This window comes from Adiantum capillus-veneris, chromosome 17 (genome assembly GCF_014529385.1).
Source record: "Adiantum capillus-veneris isolate H3 chromosome 17, ASM1452938v2, whole genome shotgun sequence".
NCBI lineage: Eukaryota > Viridiplantae > Streptophyta > Polypodiopsida > Polypodiales > Pteridaceae > Adiantum > Adiantum capillus-veneris.
The window spans coordinates 96,899,823-96,921,388 of record NC_140947.1 but is presented as its reverse complement, the minus strand read 5'-3'; positions in this window follow the sequence as shown (position 1 = coordinate 96,921,388).

Here is a 21,566-nt window from a genome sequence, read left to right as displayed (position 1 = left end):
TTCATGGAGCACTTGGCCTCTGATGATCGTCAACTACAATATTCCACCATGGGAGACAACCAAGAAGGGAAATATACTTCTTTCCTTGCTTGTGCAAGGGAAGTACAAAGTGTCAAATATTGATGTCTACCTCGAGCCCCTCATCGAGGAGTTGCAGGAGTTATGGAGAGGCATTCCTGGTGTAGATGTCTCACTTGCAAAGTGGGGAGGAGAAGCCATTGTGAGGGGAATCCTTATGTGGACTATGCACGACTATCCTGGGCTTGGAGAGATTTTTGGTATCTCTCTTTCCCTCTCTCTCCCTCTATCATTCTCTCCCTTTAGTGTTGTCACTCTCTAATGATATGATATGTATGCAGGGTTGTCCACATCGGGTCACAATGCATGTCCTACTTGCCGGCCATCATTGGCCCACAGAGAGACCCGATTCCTTGACCAAGGTAATCTATCCAAACAACCATCATTTCTTACCCCACAAAAACATAGCAAGCCCAAGGCTCCAACAAATGGGAAGACCCCTCTAAAGCTCACGATGGTAGATTGGGCAACCATTTGGGAAGAGCACTACAACAAAAATCTGACTACATGTCCTTCACCAAAATGTATCTCAAGGTATTCCATATTTTTAAGGCTTCCATATTGGAAGGACTAAAAAATGGATCCGATGCACATATTCAAGAATGTAGCCCAAACACTATGGGACCACATTATTGGCAAGAAGGACTCTTTGGGTTCGAGGAAGGATTTGAGGCTTTTGAAACGTCTCCCCACCTCTGCTACTCCGCCCCATGGCTCTAATGGAAAGATTGTGCTTCCTAAAGCACCATGGATGCTTGCCAAAGAAGACTCTAGACAAACTGAAGGGTACCATTGATTCTATTCGCATAGCAACAGGATATATGAGGTCGCTAAAGGGATCTTTCACAAAAGCAAAGAAAGGTGGAAGCGTTCAATTATATGGGTTGAAGTCCCATGATTGGCACAAGATGCTTTAGGTAATGTCCCTCTCCCTATTCTATACATAGTTTGTGTGTATGAATTTTGGTCACTTTCCCTCTCCCTAATTTACATTGTAGTTCATTCTGCCGGTGAGTATGTGTACATGTCGAGACAAGAAAGCTAGGGATTCTATTTTCAAACTTGGAGAGCTAGTAAGGTACACCACAAGACTCCACTCAACTACACTTTTTTTATGTACACAATAATCTCAACTAGCACTTAGTGTATCCTTGTGTGTTTTCTTGCAGATTTGTGAGCTCCAAGGAAATTGAAATAGATGCTATCCCTGCTGAGCTCAAACACTTGCCACAAAAACTGTGTGTGCCATTGAGGATGCATTTCCTCGATCAGTCCTTCTTAGTCAAATCCACCTCTTGGTTCACGTGGTGGAGGAGATTGCTATATGTGGAGTTGTGCACGCATGATGAATTTTCTTCTTAGAGAGGTTTTTAAAGACTCTCAAAGATTTTAAGTAGCTACGGTCTCAACCCAAGGCATGTATGGATGAAGGGTGGATCGACAAGAGGCATTTGTTTACATCTCAGAGTATTTGGCACAAGTTGATCCTTCAATGCCTCACATGTGGTCAGACGAGGAAGATGCAAGGATTACCTCACACTTGCCAAGTGGAAGGGAAAAACTACTTAACATGAATATGAATCTATTGCGAGTGGTCAATAACTTTGTATTCTCAATGCAAAGATTATGAACAAGTGGGTGGACTTGTGGAAAATGGCAAAGGCAAGGCGTTTGCAAGAGAGAGAAGCATGGAAACAAGCACATGGAAGAAGGAGGGCACCCCCAGTGCCTAGATACCTTGCCTCACTACAAGAGGTTGTGTGCTCTTGTGACGCTGTTAGCGACGGAAATACACTTGGTTTTTATAACCCCCGGCGTCGCTAAAATCGTCGCTAATAGTGTCGCTACGAGAGCGTCGCTATATGTGACACTATAGGCGTCTCTATATGCGTCGCTATATAGAGACGCTCATAGCGACGGTTATAGCGACGTTTACACAGAAGTCTATAGCGACACTCCAGAGCCATAAATAGCGACGGTTATAGCGACGCCCGAGAGAAATTTTTTTTGGTGACAGGGCATTGAATGCCCTGCCACCCATCAACCATATTGTACTTGATTCACTTTTAAAAAAAAGTGCAAGGGTAGATAATAGACCCAAAATAGTCACCCACAAGACGCATTGTTTGCAAAATTGACAAGCGTAAAATTGACAATTGTACTCATCATAGGCAAAATGAATTGATTGGCAAATGTAATAATGACAATTGTACAATATCATAGGCATAAAGAATTGATTGGCAAAATGAACTGCGGTGACAAATGTAATTATATACATGGTTCAAAAAGACGTATAAAATCCGTCTCATGATACATAAGCTATGAGAAACCCTAAACTAATGCTATCTAGCTACGGCTAAACTGACGTCGTCTAGTCACACGTCTCATCCCTTCCAAGCGGCGTATCTGTCGGATTCTGCAAAAAAAGACAATAAGATAGCTTTCAGTAAGTATAAACATATAACGACATTTATAAAACAATACAAAAAATAGAAAAGAGTAAACCCTAATACTAACCATGCCGCCCTAAGAGCTGAGAATGTCCATCAGGGCGTTTAAGCCCTTCCTGCCTGTGTTCTCGCGCTCGTACGGTGTGGGATCACGTCCTGTCATCGACCACTGTCAAAACATACAAAGATTTCATTATGTTAGAATTAAAAAACTCATAAACCCTAAACTATCGAACATAAAGAGCAATGCGAAACTTACTTACAAAATCGGCCTCAAATGATGCCCATCCATCGCTCCCCAAGTGGTGCGAGCTCCCTGCCTCTACTCGCGCTCTGGCTGCATCCTTTTGTTGCTTCCACTTGTCGGGATTCTCGCGCGCTGCTTTCTTCGCATTCTTCCAATCTTCTTTGGCCAACCAATCTGGCCTGTTCCACCCATGCTTGATTGATTTTTGCACTTCGGAATGCTTGTGTTTGCAGTATTCGCGCATTCAAATCTTCATCAGGTCTTCATTGAAGCGTTGATCCCGTGTTGGAACGAGAAACTCATCATGAAGTATGCTGATGACTCTGGCTTTTAAATCACTTGGTACTTCACTCCATTTGTTTAGTATGTAGTGTCTAAACAACTGAGAGCAAAGACCACGCATGCGTGAGATCACCTTCTTGCCGTCATCATCCATGATGATGCCGCCGCTGAAGTCGACGGAGTAAGGCAAGCCCTCTGGCCGATGACGCGTGAACCTGGGTGTCCCGGCAGGGGTCTCTAGCGGCGTGTCGATGGGGATACGGACGTTAGGTGTCTCCACCGGCGTCTGGGCCCCCAAGCGAGGAGTGTCGAGTGGGGTGGCTCCTGGCGGAGTAGGTAGAGGTGTGTAGCTGCTAGGAACAGTCAGCCGCACAAAACCTGGCGTAGATGGCGATGATGTGGCTGGTGTGGGGGCGGGCAAAGAAGGGGAGGGTAAAGAGCCTCGTCGAACACGAGGCGGTGTGGAGGCATTAGCGGCGGAATCCCCACAGCAACCGCCACCGCCACCACTAGACCGCCGGTGTCTAGACGAGTGTGAAGATCGTCTCGTCGACACCGAATCTTCGGAGCGCGCCGAATGCTCGGAAAGAGAGGGAGATGCGGATGGAGTAGGAACGCGCGATGATGCGCCAGAGCGATGACGCTCCATGTACCACTGTCTCTGCTGCGGTGACAAAGTGGAAAGAAACTCCTCATCATCCATACCTGCATTAAACACACAAATATTTAAACTTAATATTGAATGAATAGAGTAGACAATGACGCAAAGACCATTAAATACAATTACGTAATGACGCATATAAATACAATGATGCAATGAATTGAGTGATAGAAGAGGCAAGTCGAAAACTCAGAATTTTCAATCAAAAGATGTGAGCGCGAGTAGAAAAGAGCGTTATACACCATGGAAGGTACTTAGAGAGCCAGAGCTTTTACAACACGGAGCAAAATTGTTCAAATACAATATTTGTGGCTTTAAGAGATCTCTCTCTCATCCTCGCATAACTCAGCATAACTTCCTATATCTATATAGAGCTCTCCGTTTAAACACATATCCTCTGTTTCATTTTGTAGCTCCTCTACATGCACCCCATATAGAGTAGTAGCATCTTGATGCTCGTCTGGCACCACCGCAATGCCTTCTGATTGAGCATCTTCTCTGATCTCCTCCATTGATGCCGTTGTGATTGGCACATGGTAGCCTTCATACGTCCTTGCACTACGAGGGGCTACCTCTATGACGTACCACCAATTTGATGTAGACTTTGTAGGATAAAATATTACTTGCCGGAGCCACATAACTTACATGAGAGCTTTCAAGCACATAACTTGTAAAAGGGGGATGTTAACTATTTACATACTTACTTGTTCACAATGCTCGGGTAGTACGAAAGTGTCTCTTAGGTCAGTCCATTTCTTAGTAGAATCCACCTCAAGAAAACCAGACTCTCCTCTACGCACAGTAGCGTTGCGACCCTCCATGATTATCTTGAACCATTGCACGTCGAACAAGTCGACAAAAAATCCTCTGTAATCGATCCTCAAAATCTCTTGAAGCGTGCCGAAGTAAGTGAGTTCCGCCACCACAGGATCTGCATCAGAGGAACGTCCACTACAAGAGGCTCTTCATATTAGCGACGCTCACACAGCGACGCTCAAAAACAAATTTCCCGGCGTCGCTATGAGCGTCGCAAATTTCTTTGTAAATAATTTGCGACGCTCATAGCGACGCTTATAGCGACGCTCATAGCGACGCCGGCAGGGGTAAAAAAATAACCGAGCGCACCCAAAAACTCAGATCTCAGATCTGAGTTTTTCGGCGCCCTCAAGCAAGGAGCAGGTAACGCTCTCCCTCACTCTCTCACTCTCTCTCTCTCTCTCTCTCTTTTTCTTCTCCACACACACACACACACACAAGGACAAGAAGGAGAGCCAGGTATGCTCCTTCCCTCTCCTCATTCTCATGTTCCCTTCCCCTCTTTCTCTCTCCCTCTCTCTCTCTCTCACACACACACATATACACACACACACATAGTGTTTTTGAGAGAGAGAGAGAGAGAGAGAGAGCGAGAGAGAGAGAGTACAAACAAAAACAAAAACGCACACACACATACATAAACAAAGAATGCACACACACATTGAGAGAGAAAAAGAGAGAGAGAGCATGCATAAACAAAAAACGCACGCATTGAGAGAGGAAAAGAGAGAGAGAACATGCATAAACAAAAAACGCACACATTGAGAGAGGAAAAGAGAGAGAAAACATGCATACGATCCAAAAAAACGCACACACATTGAGAGAGAAAGAGAGAGAAACTAATTTAACGTCGTAGGAAACTAATTAAAATTAAAAGACCTAAAGATCTAGCCGACGAGGAGTTGAACTCAAGACCTATTATTCAAGAGGGAAATGGCATAATCAATCTATCATACTTGGCATGGGTGATAGAAAGGTTATACCATTTATCTCTTTTTATTGGCACACACATCCACACACGCGCACACACACAAGAAGAAGAGAGTTATAACGTCGTAGGAAACTATCTTAAAAGACGTTAAAGATTAGGTTATATGTAGACTTACATTAAATTAGATTTAGGTTTATTTTTAACTAGATTTATGTTTATTTAAGCTAGATTTAGATTTACGTTATATTAGATTAGATTTAGGTCTCCATAGACTGCGATGCCTGCATGAAGCGGGTGAAGAAAGCCCTCAATGGAATATAGGGTATTGCTGCCTTCACTCATGGTGGGCTCCGTCGATCCAAAAGTACTGGTGAAATGTCTTCAGAAGATAGGGAAGAAGGTGGATCTTCAGGGCGGCAAGAGTCACTACATCCCCGACACAATGACCATCTAGACAACCTCTAGTCATTAGACTTACGTTCAATTAGATTTAGCTTTATTTTTAGTTAGATTTACTTTTATTTAGATTTACGCTTATTTACGTTAGATCGAGTCCACGCAAGAATTACTTACGGTTTAGGGTTTAGAGTTAGACGAACAGTGAAAAGATCTACTGTGAAAAGATGTTAAGATGAAGTGAAGTGCTACAGCTAGAGAAGAGGCAAAGGGGTTTTGTCCACTACATGCAGTATCATGTAGACGTGGGTGTGTAGATTTCTTGTACCCACAAATATAGGTATTGACCAATAAAGACGAGATTATAACCCGGTGGTTCTGATCTCCGTGCACCTCTAGACTGAGGTGTGCGGGGATTGGACATGACTAGAGAATGTGAGGTAAGAGAGAGAGAGAGAGAGAGAGAGAGAGAGAGAGAGAGAGAGAGAGAGAGAGAGAGAGAGAGAGAGATAAGACGAAGAATGCCAATAGAATATTAAATTTGTTGTCCAGGTTATAAGTTTTTTATCCTCCTTATGAATAGCGACGAGGATGTGGGACCGTCCAACCGAAACACCTATCTCTCAACGAGGTTCTTATGTCCTTGTAATCAATGCAAGCATGCTGTGCGACGGACAAGACGTGTTTCTTTGCAGCACGTTCGCGAATTTGGCGAGTTCGATCCATCTATTATAGATCGAGTTGTTGCCAATTATAACTCGTCGGACTCTGACGCTGGCCAACAAGCAGCAATCTTGCAACCCAATAGACGTGTTCGCAGGCGCTTTGGTCAAGCAGCATATGTGAGGCCACAAGATGTAGCCTCTGACAGCTCGGGGATGATCATGCAGAGCACATTCCCAACGAGGCAATGTTTGAGCCCGAGATTGATGAAATGATCGAGACGATCATGGATTCAGAAAGGCTTATCTATGATGATATGAAAAGTGAAGCCGATACGCCATTGTATAATGGAGCACGTATGTCTAGATTGAAAGCACTCCTGGTTCTTCTCAACATGCAGGCAAAGTTTGGATGGAGTGACACTAGCGTCACAGCGCTTTTCAGGTGATCTATTACAATTTTTTTACTTTAATAGAACTCTAAATGTACAATGATCTGATAGATTTTTACACGACTGTATCATATTTTTATGTTGTGTAGATTGCTGAAAGAGCACAAACTACCAGCTGACAATGTGATGCCAAATTCCCGAGATGAAGCAAGAAAGATTTTGCGAAACTTGGGGATGGATTACAATTCTATCCACGCTTGTCCTGATGACTGCATTCTTTTCAAAGGGGAATACACAGACATGGAGAAGTGTCCGAAATGTGATTCCGAAAGATATCGAGTAGATATCCATGGGACAAAAATTCCACAAAAGGTTTTGCGACATTTTCCTCTGCTTCCTCGCATCAAGCATTTCTTCGAATGTAAGTCCATGGCCGCCCTAGCATCATGGCATGAGGAGAATAAATCTTCGGATGGTGTGCTACGAATTCCTGCAGATTGCACAGCTTGGAAACATATAGATGGAACATGGTCGGATTTTGCCAGGGAAGCTCGAAATTTGCGCTTAGGCCTGGCTATGGATGCCGTAAATCCATTTGGTCAAAGATCAACATCTTACAGTGTATGGCCCGTTGTCATCGTCAACTACAACATTCCCCCGTGGTTGACTACGAAGAAGGGGCACCTATGGCTAAGCTTGATTGTGCCAGGGCGATATAAAGTGGGGAATATGGATGTGTATCTTCGTCCACTATTGGAAGAGCTACAACAATTGTGGATTGGCATAGAGGTGGTGGATATGAGCCGACACACAGGACGACGGAATGCTTTGATCAGAGGCATTCTAATGTGGACCATGCATGACTATCCCGGGCTAACAGAATGCTCAGGTGATCTATTGACACTCCTCACTCAGACACTGTAAATCTTGTTTTTTCCCATAGTTGATCTATTATCATGTGTATACATGCAAGGCTTCAAACAAGCGGATATAGAGCATGTGTCACATGTGGACCTAGACTGAATGCACGTAGGGCACCCTCACTGAAGAAGCAAATCTACGAAGGTCATCAAGCGTATCTTCCAGAGAATCATGTGTTACGCGATGGCTTTTTGGGAAGAGAGCCACCAAGGATGTTTGCACAAGCATGGTTAGAGCAGAAGGAGATGTGATATGACGGATTGCCTCCAGGGATGAAGAGACTATCTCTATGGTACGAGTTACCATACTGGCCCCGACTCATGATCAATCACTTGCTCGATCCAATGCACATATTCAAGAATGTGGGTAATCTACTATGGGACCATTTGACCGGCAAGAAAGATACTTTGGGAGCCAGAGTTGACCTTAGAAATGTGGATCGTATGGAGCAATATTGGCCGCAAACAGCGTCTGATGGATCGATAACACTCCCTAAAGCACCATGGATTTTCACAGGAGCCCAAGAACGCAAAGTAAAAGAGGCCATTCGATCTTTGCGGACCCCCACTGGCGTAATGCACTCGCTCCGAACGTGTTTTACTAAAGAAGGAAAGCTTACCGGTTTGAAGTCACACGATTGGCATAAAATGTGTCAGGTACATTCATAGTGGTCTTTAATATCATTGCATAAAATGTGGACTTTAATATCATTGTTGTACATACTTTACAGTTTATTTTACCGGTTGCCATTGAGGGATGTTTGTCTCTCGACATCCGTAACACAATCTACAAACTTGCAAAGCTGGTGCAATGGATATCAGAAAAGGAGATCAACGTAGACTCCATACCATTCGCCAAACTAAATGCTGCGGAGGTTGTGTGCATGTTTGAGAAACATTTTCCTACTACAATGCTAACCATTCAGGTGCATCTTCTTGTTCACATAGTTGATGAGGTGGAAATAGCTGGCACAGTTCATTCTAGATGGATGTTCTTCTTAGAGTGTTTCATGAAAACGCTTAAGGGATATGTGCGTCAAAAGGCACGTCCGGAGGGTAGCATGGCAGAAGGTTGGTTGGTATCAGAGTCCCTAGTGTACATTGGAGAGTGGCTAGACGGATTTGATAAATCCCGGGACACGCTATGGCGAACCATAGATGATGAGCGCATATCTGGGATTGTCATGTGCAATCTCGGTGTTGAGAAGAAGATGACGAAAGATCTAGAGGCTAAAATCAACCAATTTTGCATGCTTCACAATCCAGTGATGCAAAAGTGGATTTCACAATATGAGGATGCAAAGCAAGAGCGACAAAGGGCACGAATCGAGTGGAGACTTGGAAGGCGACCACCGATGCACTATCCAGCGGTTCTGGAGAGCCTACCAACCTTCATGAGCTTAAGATGGTTGCACAACCAATTGAAAAGCGCACAACAATGCGGTGACGAAGTGACTGAAGAAGAGTCTCTTTACCCTCCCCTTCTTTGCCCGCCCCCACACCAGCCACAGCATCGCCATCTACGCCAGGTTTTGCACGGCTGACTGTTCCTAGAAGCTACACACCTCTACCTACTCCGCCAGGAGCCACCCCACTCGACACTCCTCGCTTTCGGGCCCAGACGCCGGTGGAGACACCTGACGTCCGTACCCCCATCGACACGCCGCTAGAGACCCCTGCCGGGACACCCAGGTTCACGCGTCACCGGCCAGAGGGCTTGCCTTACTCCGTCGACATCAGCGGCGGCATCATCATGGATGATGCCGGCAAGAAGGTGATCTCGCGCATGCAAAAGGATGCAGCCAGAGCGCGAGTAGAGGCAGGGAGCTCGCACCACTTGGGGAGCGGTGGATGGGCATCATTTGAGGCCGATTTTGTAAGTCTTTTCACATTGCTCTTTATGCATGTTCGATAGTTTAGGGTTTATGAGTTTTTTAGTTCTAACATAATGAAATCTTTGTATGTTTTGACAGTGGTCGATGACAGGACGTGATCCCACACCGTACGAGCGCGAGTACGCAGGCAGGAAGGGCTTAAACGCCCTGATGGACATTTTCAGTTCTCGCGGCGGCATGGTTAGTATTAGGGTTTACTCTTTTTTAATTTTTTGTATTGTTTTATAAATGTCGTTATATGTTTATACTTACTGAAAGCTGTCTTATTGTCTTTTTTTGCAGAATCCGACAGATACGCCGCTTGGACGCGATGAGACGTCTGACTAGACGACGTCAGTTTAGCCGTAGCTAGATAGCATTAGTTTAGGGTTTCTCATAGCTTATGTATCTTGAGACGGATTTTATACGTCTTTTTGAACCATGTATATTATTACATTTGTCACCGCAGTTCCTTTTGCCAATAAATTCTTTATGCCTATGATGTTGTACAATTGTCATTATTACATTTGCCAATCAATTCATTTTGCCTATGATGTGTACAATTGTCAATTTTGCAAACAATGCGTCTTGTGGGTGACTATTTTGGGTCTATTATCTACCTTTGCACTTTTTTAAAAAAGTGAATCAAGTACAATATGGTTGATGGGTGGCAGGGCATTCAATGCCCTGCCACCAAAAAAATATTCTCTCGGGCGTCGCTATAAGCGTCGCTATTTATGGCTCTATAGCGTCGCTATGAGCGTCGCTATGAGCGTCGCTATAGTCTTCTGTGTAAACGTCGCTATAGGCGTCGCTATATGCGTCGCTATATAGCGACGCTCATAACGACGCAGATAGCGACGCCTATAGCGACGCTCTCGTAGCGACGCTCGTAGCGACGGTTTTAGCGACGCCGGGGGTTATAAAAACCCAATGTATTTCCATCGCTAACAGCGTCACAAGAGCACACAACCTCTTGTAGTGGTCGTCGACTAGACTGTTCAAATTTTGCCATGATTCCACAATCTTGAGTAAAATGCTTTTTGTCGATCCGTTCCACCCTAAAATATCGACCATTACACCATGCTGTTGTGTATGACTTATACTACAACGAACAAAGATTATGAGTGGCCGTTCAAACGTTTAGAAATAAAGTCACTAGCTAGTCGTACATTGCAAACTTACCTTGGTCGCGCAACCCCGAGAGTACTCCCACTCTTCCTCAGTCACTTCGTCACCGCATTGTTGTGCGCTTTTCAATTGTTTGTGAAACCACCTTAAGCTCATGAATGTTGGTAGGCTCTCCAGACCCGTCGGATAGTGCATCGGTGGTCGTCTTCCCCATCTCCACTCGATTCGTGCCCTTTGTCGCTCTTGCTTTGCATCCTCATATTGTGAAATCCACTTTTGCATCACTGGATTGTGAAGCATGCAAAATCGGTTGATTTTAGCCTCTAGATCTTTCGTCATCTTCTTCTCAATACCGAGATTGCACATGACAATCCCAGATATGCGCTCATCATCTATGGTTCGCCATAGCGTGTCCCAGGCTTTATCAAATCCGTCTAGCTGCTCTCCAATGTACACTAGGGACTCTGATACCAACCAACCTTCTGCCATGCTACCCTCCGGACGTGCCTTTTGACGCACATATCCCTTAAGCGTTTTCATGAAACGTTCTAAGAAGAACATCCATCTGGAATGAACTGTGCCAGCTATTTCCACCTCATAAACTATGTGAACAAGAAGATGCACCTGAATGGTTAGCATGGTAGTAGGAAAATGTTTCTCAAACATGCACACAAGCTCCGCAGCATTTAGTTTGGCGAATGGTATGGAGTCTACGTTGATCTCCTTTTGTGAGAAACATTGCACCTTTGCAAGTTTGTAGATTGTGTTACGAATGTCGAGAGACAAACATCCCTCAATGGCAACCGGTAAAATAAATTGTAAAGTATGTGCAGCAATGATATTAAAGTCCACATTTTATGCAATGATATTAAAGTCCACTATGAACGTACCTGACACATTTTATGCCAATCGTGTGACTTCAAACCGGTAAGCTTTCCTTCTTTAGCAAAACACGTTCGGAGCGAGTGCATTATGTCAGTGGGGGTCCGCAAAGATCGAATAGTCTCTTTTACTTTGCGTTCTTGGGCTCCTGTGAAAATCCATGGTGCTTTAGGGAGTTTTATCGATCCATCAGACGCTATTTGCGGCCAATATTGCTCCATACGATCCACATTTCTAAGGTCAACTCTGGCTCCCAAAGTATCTTTCTTGCCGGTCAGATGGTCCCATAGTAGATTACCCACATTCTTGAATATGTGCATTGGATCGAGCAAGTGATTGATCATGAGTCGGGGCCAGTATGGTAACTCATACCATAGAGATAGTCTCTTCATCCCTGGAGGCAATCCGTCATCGCACATCTCCTTCTGCTCTAACCATGCTTGTGCAGACATCCTTGGTGGCTCTCTTCCCAAAAAGCCGTCGCATAACACATGATTCTCTGGAAGATACGCTTGATGACCTTCGTAGATTTGCTTCTTCAGTGAGGGCGCCCTACGTGCATTCACTCTAGGTCCACATGTGACACATGCTCTGTATCCGCTTGTTTGAAGCCCTGCATGTATACACATGATAATAGATCAACTATGGGAAAAAACAAGATTTACAGTGTCTGAGTGAGGAGTGTCAATAGATCACCTGAGCATTCTGTTAGCCCGGGATAGCCATGCATGGTCCACATTAGAATGCCTCTGATCAAAGCATTCCGTCGTCCTATGTGTCGGCTCGTATCCACCACCTCCATGCCAATCCACAATTGTTGTAGCTCTTCCAATAGTGGACGAAGATACACATCCATATTCTCCACTTTATATCGCCCTGGCACAATCAAGCTTAGCCATAGGTGCCCCTTCTTCGTAGTCAACCACGGGGGAATGTTGTAGTTGACGATGCCATACACTGTAACATGTTGATCTTTGACCAAATGGATTTACGCCATCCATAGCCAGGCCTAAGCGCAAATTTCGAGCTTCCCTGGCAAAATCCGACCATGTTCCATCTATATGTTTCCAGGCTACGCAATCTGCAGGAATTCGTAGCACACCATCCGAAGATTTATTCTCCTCATGCCATGATGCTAGGGCGGCCATGGACTTACATTCGAAGAAATGCTTGATGCGAGGAAGCAGAGGAAAATGTCGCAAAACCTTTTGTGGAATTTTTTGTCCCGTGGAGATCTACTCGATATCTTTCGGAATCACATTTCGGACACTTCTCCATGTCTATGTATTCCCCTCTAAAAAGAATGCATTCATTAGGACAAGCGTGGATAGAATTGTAATCCATCCCCAAGTTTCGCAAAATCTTTCTTGCTTCATCTCGGGAATCTGGCATCACATTGTCAGCTGGTAGTATGTGCTCTTTAAGCAATCTACACAACATAAAAATACGATACAGTCGTGTAAAAATCTATCAGATCATTATACATTTAGAGTTTTATTAAAGTAAACTAATTGTAATAGATCACCTGAAAAGCGCTGTGACGCTAGGGTCACTCCATCCAAACTTTGCCTGCATGTTGAGAAGAACCAGGAGTGCTTTCAATCTAGACATACGTGCTCCATTATACAATGGCGTATCGGCTTCACTTTTCATATCATCATAGATAAGCCTTTCTGAATCCATGATGAGTCTCGATCATTTCATCAATCTCGGGCTCAAACATTGCCTCGTTGGGACTGTGCTCTGCATGATCATCCCCCGAGCTGTCAGAGGCTGCATCTTGGGGCCTCACATATGTTGCTTGACCAAAGCGCCTGCGAACACGTCTATTGGGTTGCAAGATTGCTGCTTGTTGGCCAGCGTCAGAGTCCGACGAGTTATAATTGGCAACAACTCGATCTATAATAGATGGATCGAACTCGTCAAATTCGCGAACGTGCTGCAAAGAAACACGTCTTGTCCGTCGCACAGCATGCTTGCATTGATTACAAGGACATAAGACCCTCATTGAGAGATAGGTGTTTCGGTTGGACGGTCCCACATCCTCGTCACTACTCATAATGAGGATAAAAATCTTATAACCTCGACAACAAATTTAATATTCTATTGGCATTCTTCGTCTTATCTCTCTCTCTCTCTCTCTCTCTCTCTCTCTCTCTCTCTCTCTCTCTACCTCACATTCTCTAGTCATGTCCAATCCCCGCACACCTCGGTCTAGAGGTGCACGGAGATCAGAACCACCGGGTTATAATCTCGTCTTTATTGGTCAATACCTATATTTGTGGGTACAAGAAATCTACACACCCACGTCTACATGATACTGCATGTAGTGGACAAAACCCCTTTGCCTCTTCTCTAGCTGTAGCACTTCACAGCATCTTAACATCTTTTCACAGTAGATCTTTTCACTGTTCGTCTAACTCTAAACCCTAAACCGTAAGTAATTCTTGCGTGGACTCGATCTAACGTAAATAAGCATAAATCTAAATAAACGTAAATCTAACTAAAAATAAACCTAAATCTAATTTAACGTAAGTCTACATCTAACCTAATCTTTAACGTCTTTTGGGATAGTTTCCTACGACGTTAAAACTCTCTTCTTCTTGTGTGTGTGTGTGTGTGTGTGTGTGTGGGTAAACCTAAATAAACCTAAGTCTAATCTAATATAACATAAATCACTACAAGAGGCTCTTCATATTAGCGACGCTCACACAGCGACGCTCCAAAAAAAATTTCCCGGAGTCGCTATGAGCGTCGCAAATTTCTTTGTAAATAATTTGCGACGCTCATAGCGACGCTTATAGCGACGCTCATAGCGACGCCGGCAGGGGTAAAAAAATAACCGAGCGCGCCCAAAAACTCAGATCTCATATCTGAGTTTTTCGACGCCCTCAAGCAAGGAGCAGGTAACGCTCTCCCTCACTCTCTCACTCTCTCTCTCTCTCTCTCTCTCTCTCTCTTTCTTCTCCACACACACACACACACACACACACGAGGATAGGAAGGAGAGCCAGGTATGCTCCTTCCCTCTCCTCATTCTCATGTTCCCTTCCCCTCTTTCTCTCTCCCTCTCTCTCTCTCTCACACACACACACATACACACACACACATAGTGTTTTTGAGAGAGAGAGAGAGAGAGAGTACAAACAAAAACAAAAACGCACACACACATACATAAACAAAGAATGCACACACACATTGAGAGAGAAAAAGAGAGAGAGAGCATGCATAAACAAAAAACGCACGCATTGAGAGAGGAAAAGAGAGAGAGAACATGCATAAACAAAAAACGCACACATTGAGAGAGGAAAAGAGAGAGAAAACATGCATACGATCCAAAAAAACGCACACACATTGAGAGAGAAAGAGAGAGAAACTAATTTAACGTCGTAGGAAACTAATTAAAATTAAAAGACCTAAAGATCTAGCCGACGAGGAGTTGAACTCAAGACCTATTATTCAAGAGGGAAATGGCATAATCAATCTATCATACTTGGCATGGGTGATAGAAAGGTTATACCATTTATCTCTTTTTATTGGCACACACATCCACACACGCGCACACACACAAGAAGAAGAGAGTTATAACGTCGTAGGAAACTATCTTAAAAGACGTTAAAGATTAGGTTATATGTAGACTTACATTAAATTAGATTTACGTTTATTTTTAACTAGATTTACGTTTATTTAAGCTAGATTTAGATTTACGTTATATTAGATTAGATTTAGGTCTCCATAGACTGCGATGCCTGCATGAAGCGGGTGAAGAAAGCCCTCAATGGAATATAGGGTATTGCTGCCTTCACTCATGGTGGGCTCCGTCGATCCAAAAGTACTGGTGAAATGTCTTCAAAAGATAGGGAAGAAGGTGGATCTTCAGGGCGGCAAGAGTCACTACATCCCCGACACAATGACCATCTAGACAACCTCTAGTCATTAGACTTACGTTGAATTAGATTTAGCTTTATTTTTAGTTAGATTTACATTTATTTAGATTTACGCTTATTTACGTTAGATCGAGTCCACGCAAGAATTACTTACGGTTTAGGGTTTAGAGTTAGACGAACAGTGAAAAGATCTACTGTGAAAAGATGTTAAGATGAAGTGAAGTGCTACAGCTAGAGAAGAGGCAAAGGGGTTTTGTCCACTACATGCAGTATCATGTAGACGTGGGTGTGTAGATTTCTTGTACCCACAAATATAGGTATTGACCAATAAAGACGAGATTATAACCCGGTGGTTCTGATCTCCGTGCACCTCTAGACTGAGGTGTGGGGGGATTGGACATGACTAGAGAATGTGAGGTAAAGAGAGAGAGAGAGAGAGAGAGAGAGAGAGAGAGAGAGAGAGAGAGAGAGAGAGAGAGATAAGACGAAGAATGCCAATAGAATATTAAATTTGTTGTCCAGGTTATAAGTTTTTTATCCTCATTATGAGTAGCGACGAGGATGTGGGACCATCCAACCGAAACACCTATCTCTCAACGAGGGTCTTATGTCCTTGTAATCAATGCAAGCATGCTGTGCGACGGACAAGACGTGTTTCTTTGCAGCACGTTCGCGAATTTGGCGAGTTCGATCCATCTATTATAGATCGAGTTGTTGCCAATTATAACTCGTCGGACTCTGACACTGGCCAACAAGCAGCAATCCTGCAACCCAATAGACGTGTTCGCAGGCGCTTTGGTCAAGCAGCATATGTGAGGCCACAAGATGTAGCCTCTGACAGCTCGGGGGATGATCATGCAGAGCACATTCCCAACGACGCAATGTTTGAGCCCGAGATTGATGAAATGATCGAGACGATCATGGATTCAGAAAGTCTTATCTATCATGATATGAAAAGTGAAGCCGATACGCCATTGTATAATGGAGCACGTATGTCTAGATTGAAAGCACTCCTGGTTCTTCTCAACATGCAGGACTGCATTCTTTTCAGAGGGGAATACATAGACATGGAGAAGTGTCCGAAATGTGATTCCGAAAGATATCGAGTAGATCTCCACGGGACAAAAATTCCACAAAAGGTTTGCGACATTTCCCTCTGCTTCCTCGCATCAAGCATTTCTTCGAATGTAAGTCCATGGCCGCCCTAGCATCATGGCATGAGGAGAATAAATCTTCGGATGCTGTGCTACGAATTCCTGCAGATTGCGTAGCGTGGAAACATATAGATGGAACATGGACGGATTTTGCCAGGGAAGCTCGAAATTTGCGCTTAGGCCTGGCTATGGATGCCGTAAATCCATTTGGTCAAAGATCAACATCTTACAGTGTATGGCTCGTTGTCATCGTCAACTACAACATTCCCCCGTGGTTGACTACGAAGAAGGGGCACCTATGGCTGTGCGAGGGCGATATAAAGTGGGGAATATGGATGTGTATCTTCGTCCACTATTGGAAGAGCTACAACAATTGTGGATTGGCATAGAGGTGGTGGATATGAGCCGACACACAGGACGACGGAATGCTTTGATCAGAGGCATTCTAATGTGGACCATGCATGACTATTCCGGGCTAACAGAATGCTCAGGTGATCTATTGACACTCCTCACTCAGACACTGTAAATCTTGTTTTTTCCCATAGTTGATCTATTATCATGTGTATACATGCAGGGCTTCAAACAAGCGGATACAGAGCATGTGTCACATGTGGACCTAGACTGAATGCACGTAGGGCACCCTCACTGAAGAAGCAAATCTACGAAGGTCATCAAGCGTATCTTCCAGAGAATCATGTGTTACGCGAAGGCTTTTTGGGAAGAGAGCCACCAAGGATGTCTGCACAAGCATGGTTAGAGCAGAAGGAGATGTGCGATGACGGATTGCCTCCAGGGATGAAGAGACTATCTCTATGGTACGAGTTACCATACTGGCCCCGACTCATGATCAATCACTTCCTCGATCCAATGCACATATTCAAGAATGTGGGTAATCTACTATGGGACCATTTGACCGGCAAGAAAGATACTTTGGGAGCCAGAGTTGACCTTAGAAATGTGGATCGTATGGAGCAATATTGGCCGCAAACAGCGTCTGATGGATCGATAAAACTCCCTAAAGCACCATGGATTTTCACAGGAGCCCAAGAACGCAAAGTAAAAGAGACCATTCGATCTTTGTGGACCCCCACTAGCGTAATGCACTCGCTCCGAACGTGTTTTACTAAAGAAGGAAATCTTACCGGTTTGAAGTCACAGGATTGGCATAAAATGTGTCAGGTACGTTCATAGTGGACTTTAATATCATTGCATAAAATGTGGACTTTAATATCATTGCTGCACATACTTTACAGTTTATTTTACCGGTTGCCATTGAGGGATGTTTGTCTCTCGACATCCGTAACACAATCTACAAACTTGCAAAGCTGGTGCAATGGATCTCACAAAAGGAGATCAACGTAGACTCCATACCATTCGCCAAACTAAATGCTGCGGAGCTTGTGTGCATGTTTGAGAAACATTTTCCTACTACAATAGTAACCATTCAGGTGCATCTTCTTGTTCACATAGTTGATGAGGTGGAAATAGCTGGCACAGTTCATTCCAGATGGATGTTCTTCTTAGGGCGTTTCATGAAAACGCTTAAGGGATATGTGCGTCAAAAGGCACGTCCGGAGGGTAGCATGGCATAAGGTTGGTTGGTATCAGAGTCCCTAGTGTACATTGGAGAGTGGCTAGACGGATTTGATAAATCCCGGGACACGCTATGGCGAACCATAGATGATGAGCGCATATCTAGGATTGTCATGTGCAATCTCGGTGTTGAGAAGAAGATGACGGAAGATCTAGAGGCTAAAATCAACCGATTTTGCATGCTTCACAATCCAGTGATGCAAAAGTGGATTTCACAATATGAGAATGCAAAGCAAGAGCGACAAAGGGCACGAATCGAGTGGAGACGGGGAAGACGACCACCGATGCACTATCCAGCGGTTCTGGAGAGCCTACCAACCTTCATGAGCTTAAGATGGTTGCACAACCAATTGAAAAGCGCACAACAATGCGGTGACGAAGTGAGTGAAGAAGAGTGGGAGTACTCTCGGGGTTGCGCGACCAAGGTAAGTTTGCAATGTACGACTAGCAAGTGACTTTATTTATAAACGTTTGAACAACCACTCATAATCTTTGTTCGTTGTAGTATAAGTCATACACAGCAGCATGGTGTAAAGGTCGACATTTTAGGGTGGAACGAATCGACAAAAAGCGTTTTACTCAAGATTGTGGAATCATGGCAAAATTTGAACAGTCTAGTCGACGACGTTCCTCTGATGCAGATCCTGTGGTGGCAGAACTCACTTACTTCGGCACGCTGCAAGAGATTTTGAGGATCGATTACAGAGGATTTTTTGTCGACTTGTTCGACGTGCAATGGTTCAAGATAATCATGGAGGGTCGCAACGCTACTGTGCGTAGAGGAGAGTCTAGTTTTCTTGAGGTGGATTCTACTAAGAAATGGATTGACCTAAGAGACACTTTCGTACTACCCGAGCATTGTGAACAAGTAAGTATGTAAATAGTTAACATCCCCCTTTTACAAGTTATGTTCTTGAAAGCTCTCATGTAAGTTATGTGGCTCTGGCAGGTAATATTTCATCCTACAAAGTCTACATCAAACTGGTGGTACGTCATAGAGGTAGCCCCTCGTAGTGCAAGGACGTATGAAGGCTACCATGTGCCAATCACAACGACATCAATGGAGGAGATCAGAGAAGATGCTCAATCAAAAGCCGCTGCGGTGGTGCCAGACGAGCATCAAGATGCTACTACTCTATATGGGGTGCATGCAGAGGAGCTACAAAATGAAACAGAGGATATGTGTTTAAACGGAGAGCTCTATATAGATATAGGAAGTTATGTTGAGTTATGCGAGGATGAGAGAGAGATCTCTTAAAGCCACAAATATTAAATTTGAACAATTTTGCTCCGTGTTGTAAAAGCTCTGGCTCTCTAAGTACCTTCCATGGTGTATAACGCTCTTTTCTACTCGCGCTCACATCTTTTGATTGAAAATTCTGAGTTTTCGACTTGCCTCTTCTATCACTCGATTCATTGCGTCATTGTATTTATATGCGTCATTACGTCATTGTATTTAATGGTCTTTGCGTCATTGTCTACTCTATTCATTCAATATTAAGTTTAAATATTCGTGTGTTTAATGCAGGTATGGATGATGAGGAGTTTCTTTCTTCTTTGTCACCGCAGCAGAGACAGTGGTACGTGGAGCGTCATCGCTCTGGCACATCATCGCGCGTTCCTACTCCATCCGCATCTCCCTCTCTTTCGGAGCATTCGGCGCGCTCCGAAGCTTCGGCGTCGACGAGACGAGCTTCACACTCGTCTAGACACCGACGCTCTAGTGGTGGCGGTGGCGATTGTTGTGGGGATTCCGCCACCGATGCCTCCACACCGCCTCGTGTTCGACGAGGCTCTTGACCCTCCCCTTCTTTGCCCGCCCCCACACCAGCCACAGCATCGCCATCTATGCCAGGTTTTGCACGGCTGACTGTTCCTAGAAGCTACACACCTCTACCTACTCCGCCAGGAGCCACCCCACTCGACACTCCTCGCTTCGGGGCCCAGACCCTGGTGGAGACACCTGACGTCCGTACCCCCATCGACACGCCGCTAGAGACCCCTGCCAGGACACCCAGGTTCACGCGTCACCGGCCAGAGGGCTTGCCTTACTCCGTCGACATTAGCGGCGGCATCATCATGGATGATGACGGCAAGAAGGTGATCTCGCGCATGCGTGGTCTTTGCTCTCAGCTGTTTAGACACTACATACTAAACAAATGGAGTGAAGTACCAAGTGATTTAAAAAGCAGAGTCATCAGCATACTTCATGATGAGTTTCCCGTTCCAACACGGGATCAGCGCTTCAATGAAGACCTGATGAAGATTCGAATGCGCGAATACTGCAAACACAAGCGTTCCGAAGTGCAAAAAGCAATCAAGAATGGGTGGAACAGGCCAGATTGGCTGGCCAAAGAAGATTGGAAGAATGTGAAGAAAGCAGCGCGCCAGAATCCCGACAAGTGGAAGCAACAAAAGGATACAGCCAAAGCGCGAGTAGAGGCAGGGAGCTCGCACCACTTGGGGAGCGGTGGATGGGCATCATTTGAGGCCGATTTTGTAAGTGTTTTCACATTGCTCTTTATGCATGTTCGATAGTTTAGGGTTTATGAGTTTTTTAGTTCTAACATAACGAAATCTTTGTATGTTTTGATAGTGGTCAATGACAGGACGTGATCCCACACCGTACGAGCGCGAGTACGCAGGCAGGAATGGCTTAAACGCCCTGATGGACATTCTCAGTTCTCGCGGTGGCATGGTTAGTATTAGGGTTTACTCTTTTTTATTTTTTGTATTGTTTTATAAATGTCGTTATATGTTTATACTTACTGAAAGCTGTCTTATTGTCTTTTTTTGCAGAATCCGACAGATACACCGCTTGGACGCGATGAGACGTCTGACTAGACGACGTCAGTTTAGCCGTAGCTAGATAGCATTAGTTTAGGGTTTCTCATAGCTTATGTATCATGAGACGGATTTTATACGTCTTTTTGAACCAAGTATATTATTACATTTGTCACCGCAGTTCCTTTTGCCAATCAATTCTTTATGCCTATGATGTTGTACAATTGTCATTATTACATTTGCCAATCAATTCATTTTGCTTATGATGTGTACAATTGTCAATTTTGCAAACAATGCGTCTTGTGGGTGACTATTTTGGGTCTATTATCTACCTTTGCACTTTTTTTAAAAAGTGAATCAAGTACAATATGGTTGATGGGTGGTAGGGCATTCAATGCCCTGCCACCAAAAAAAAATTATCTCGGG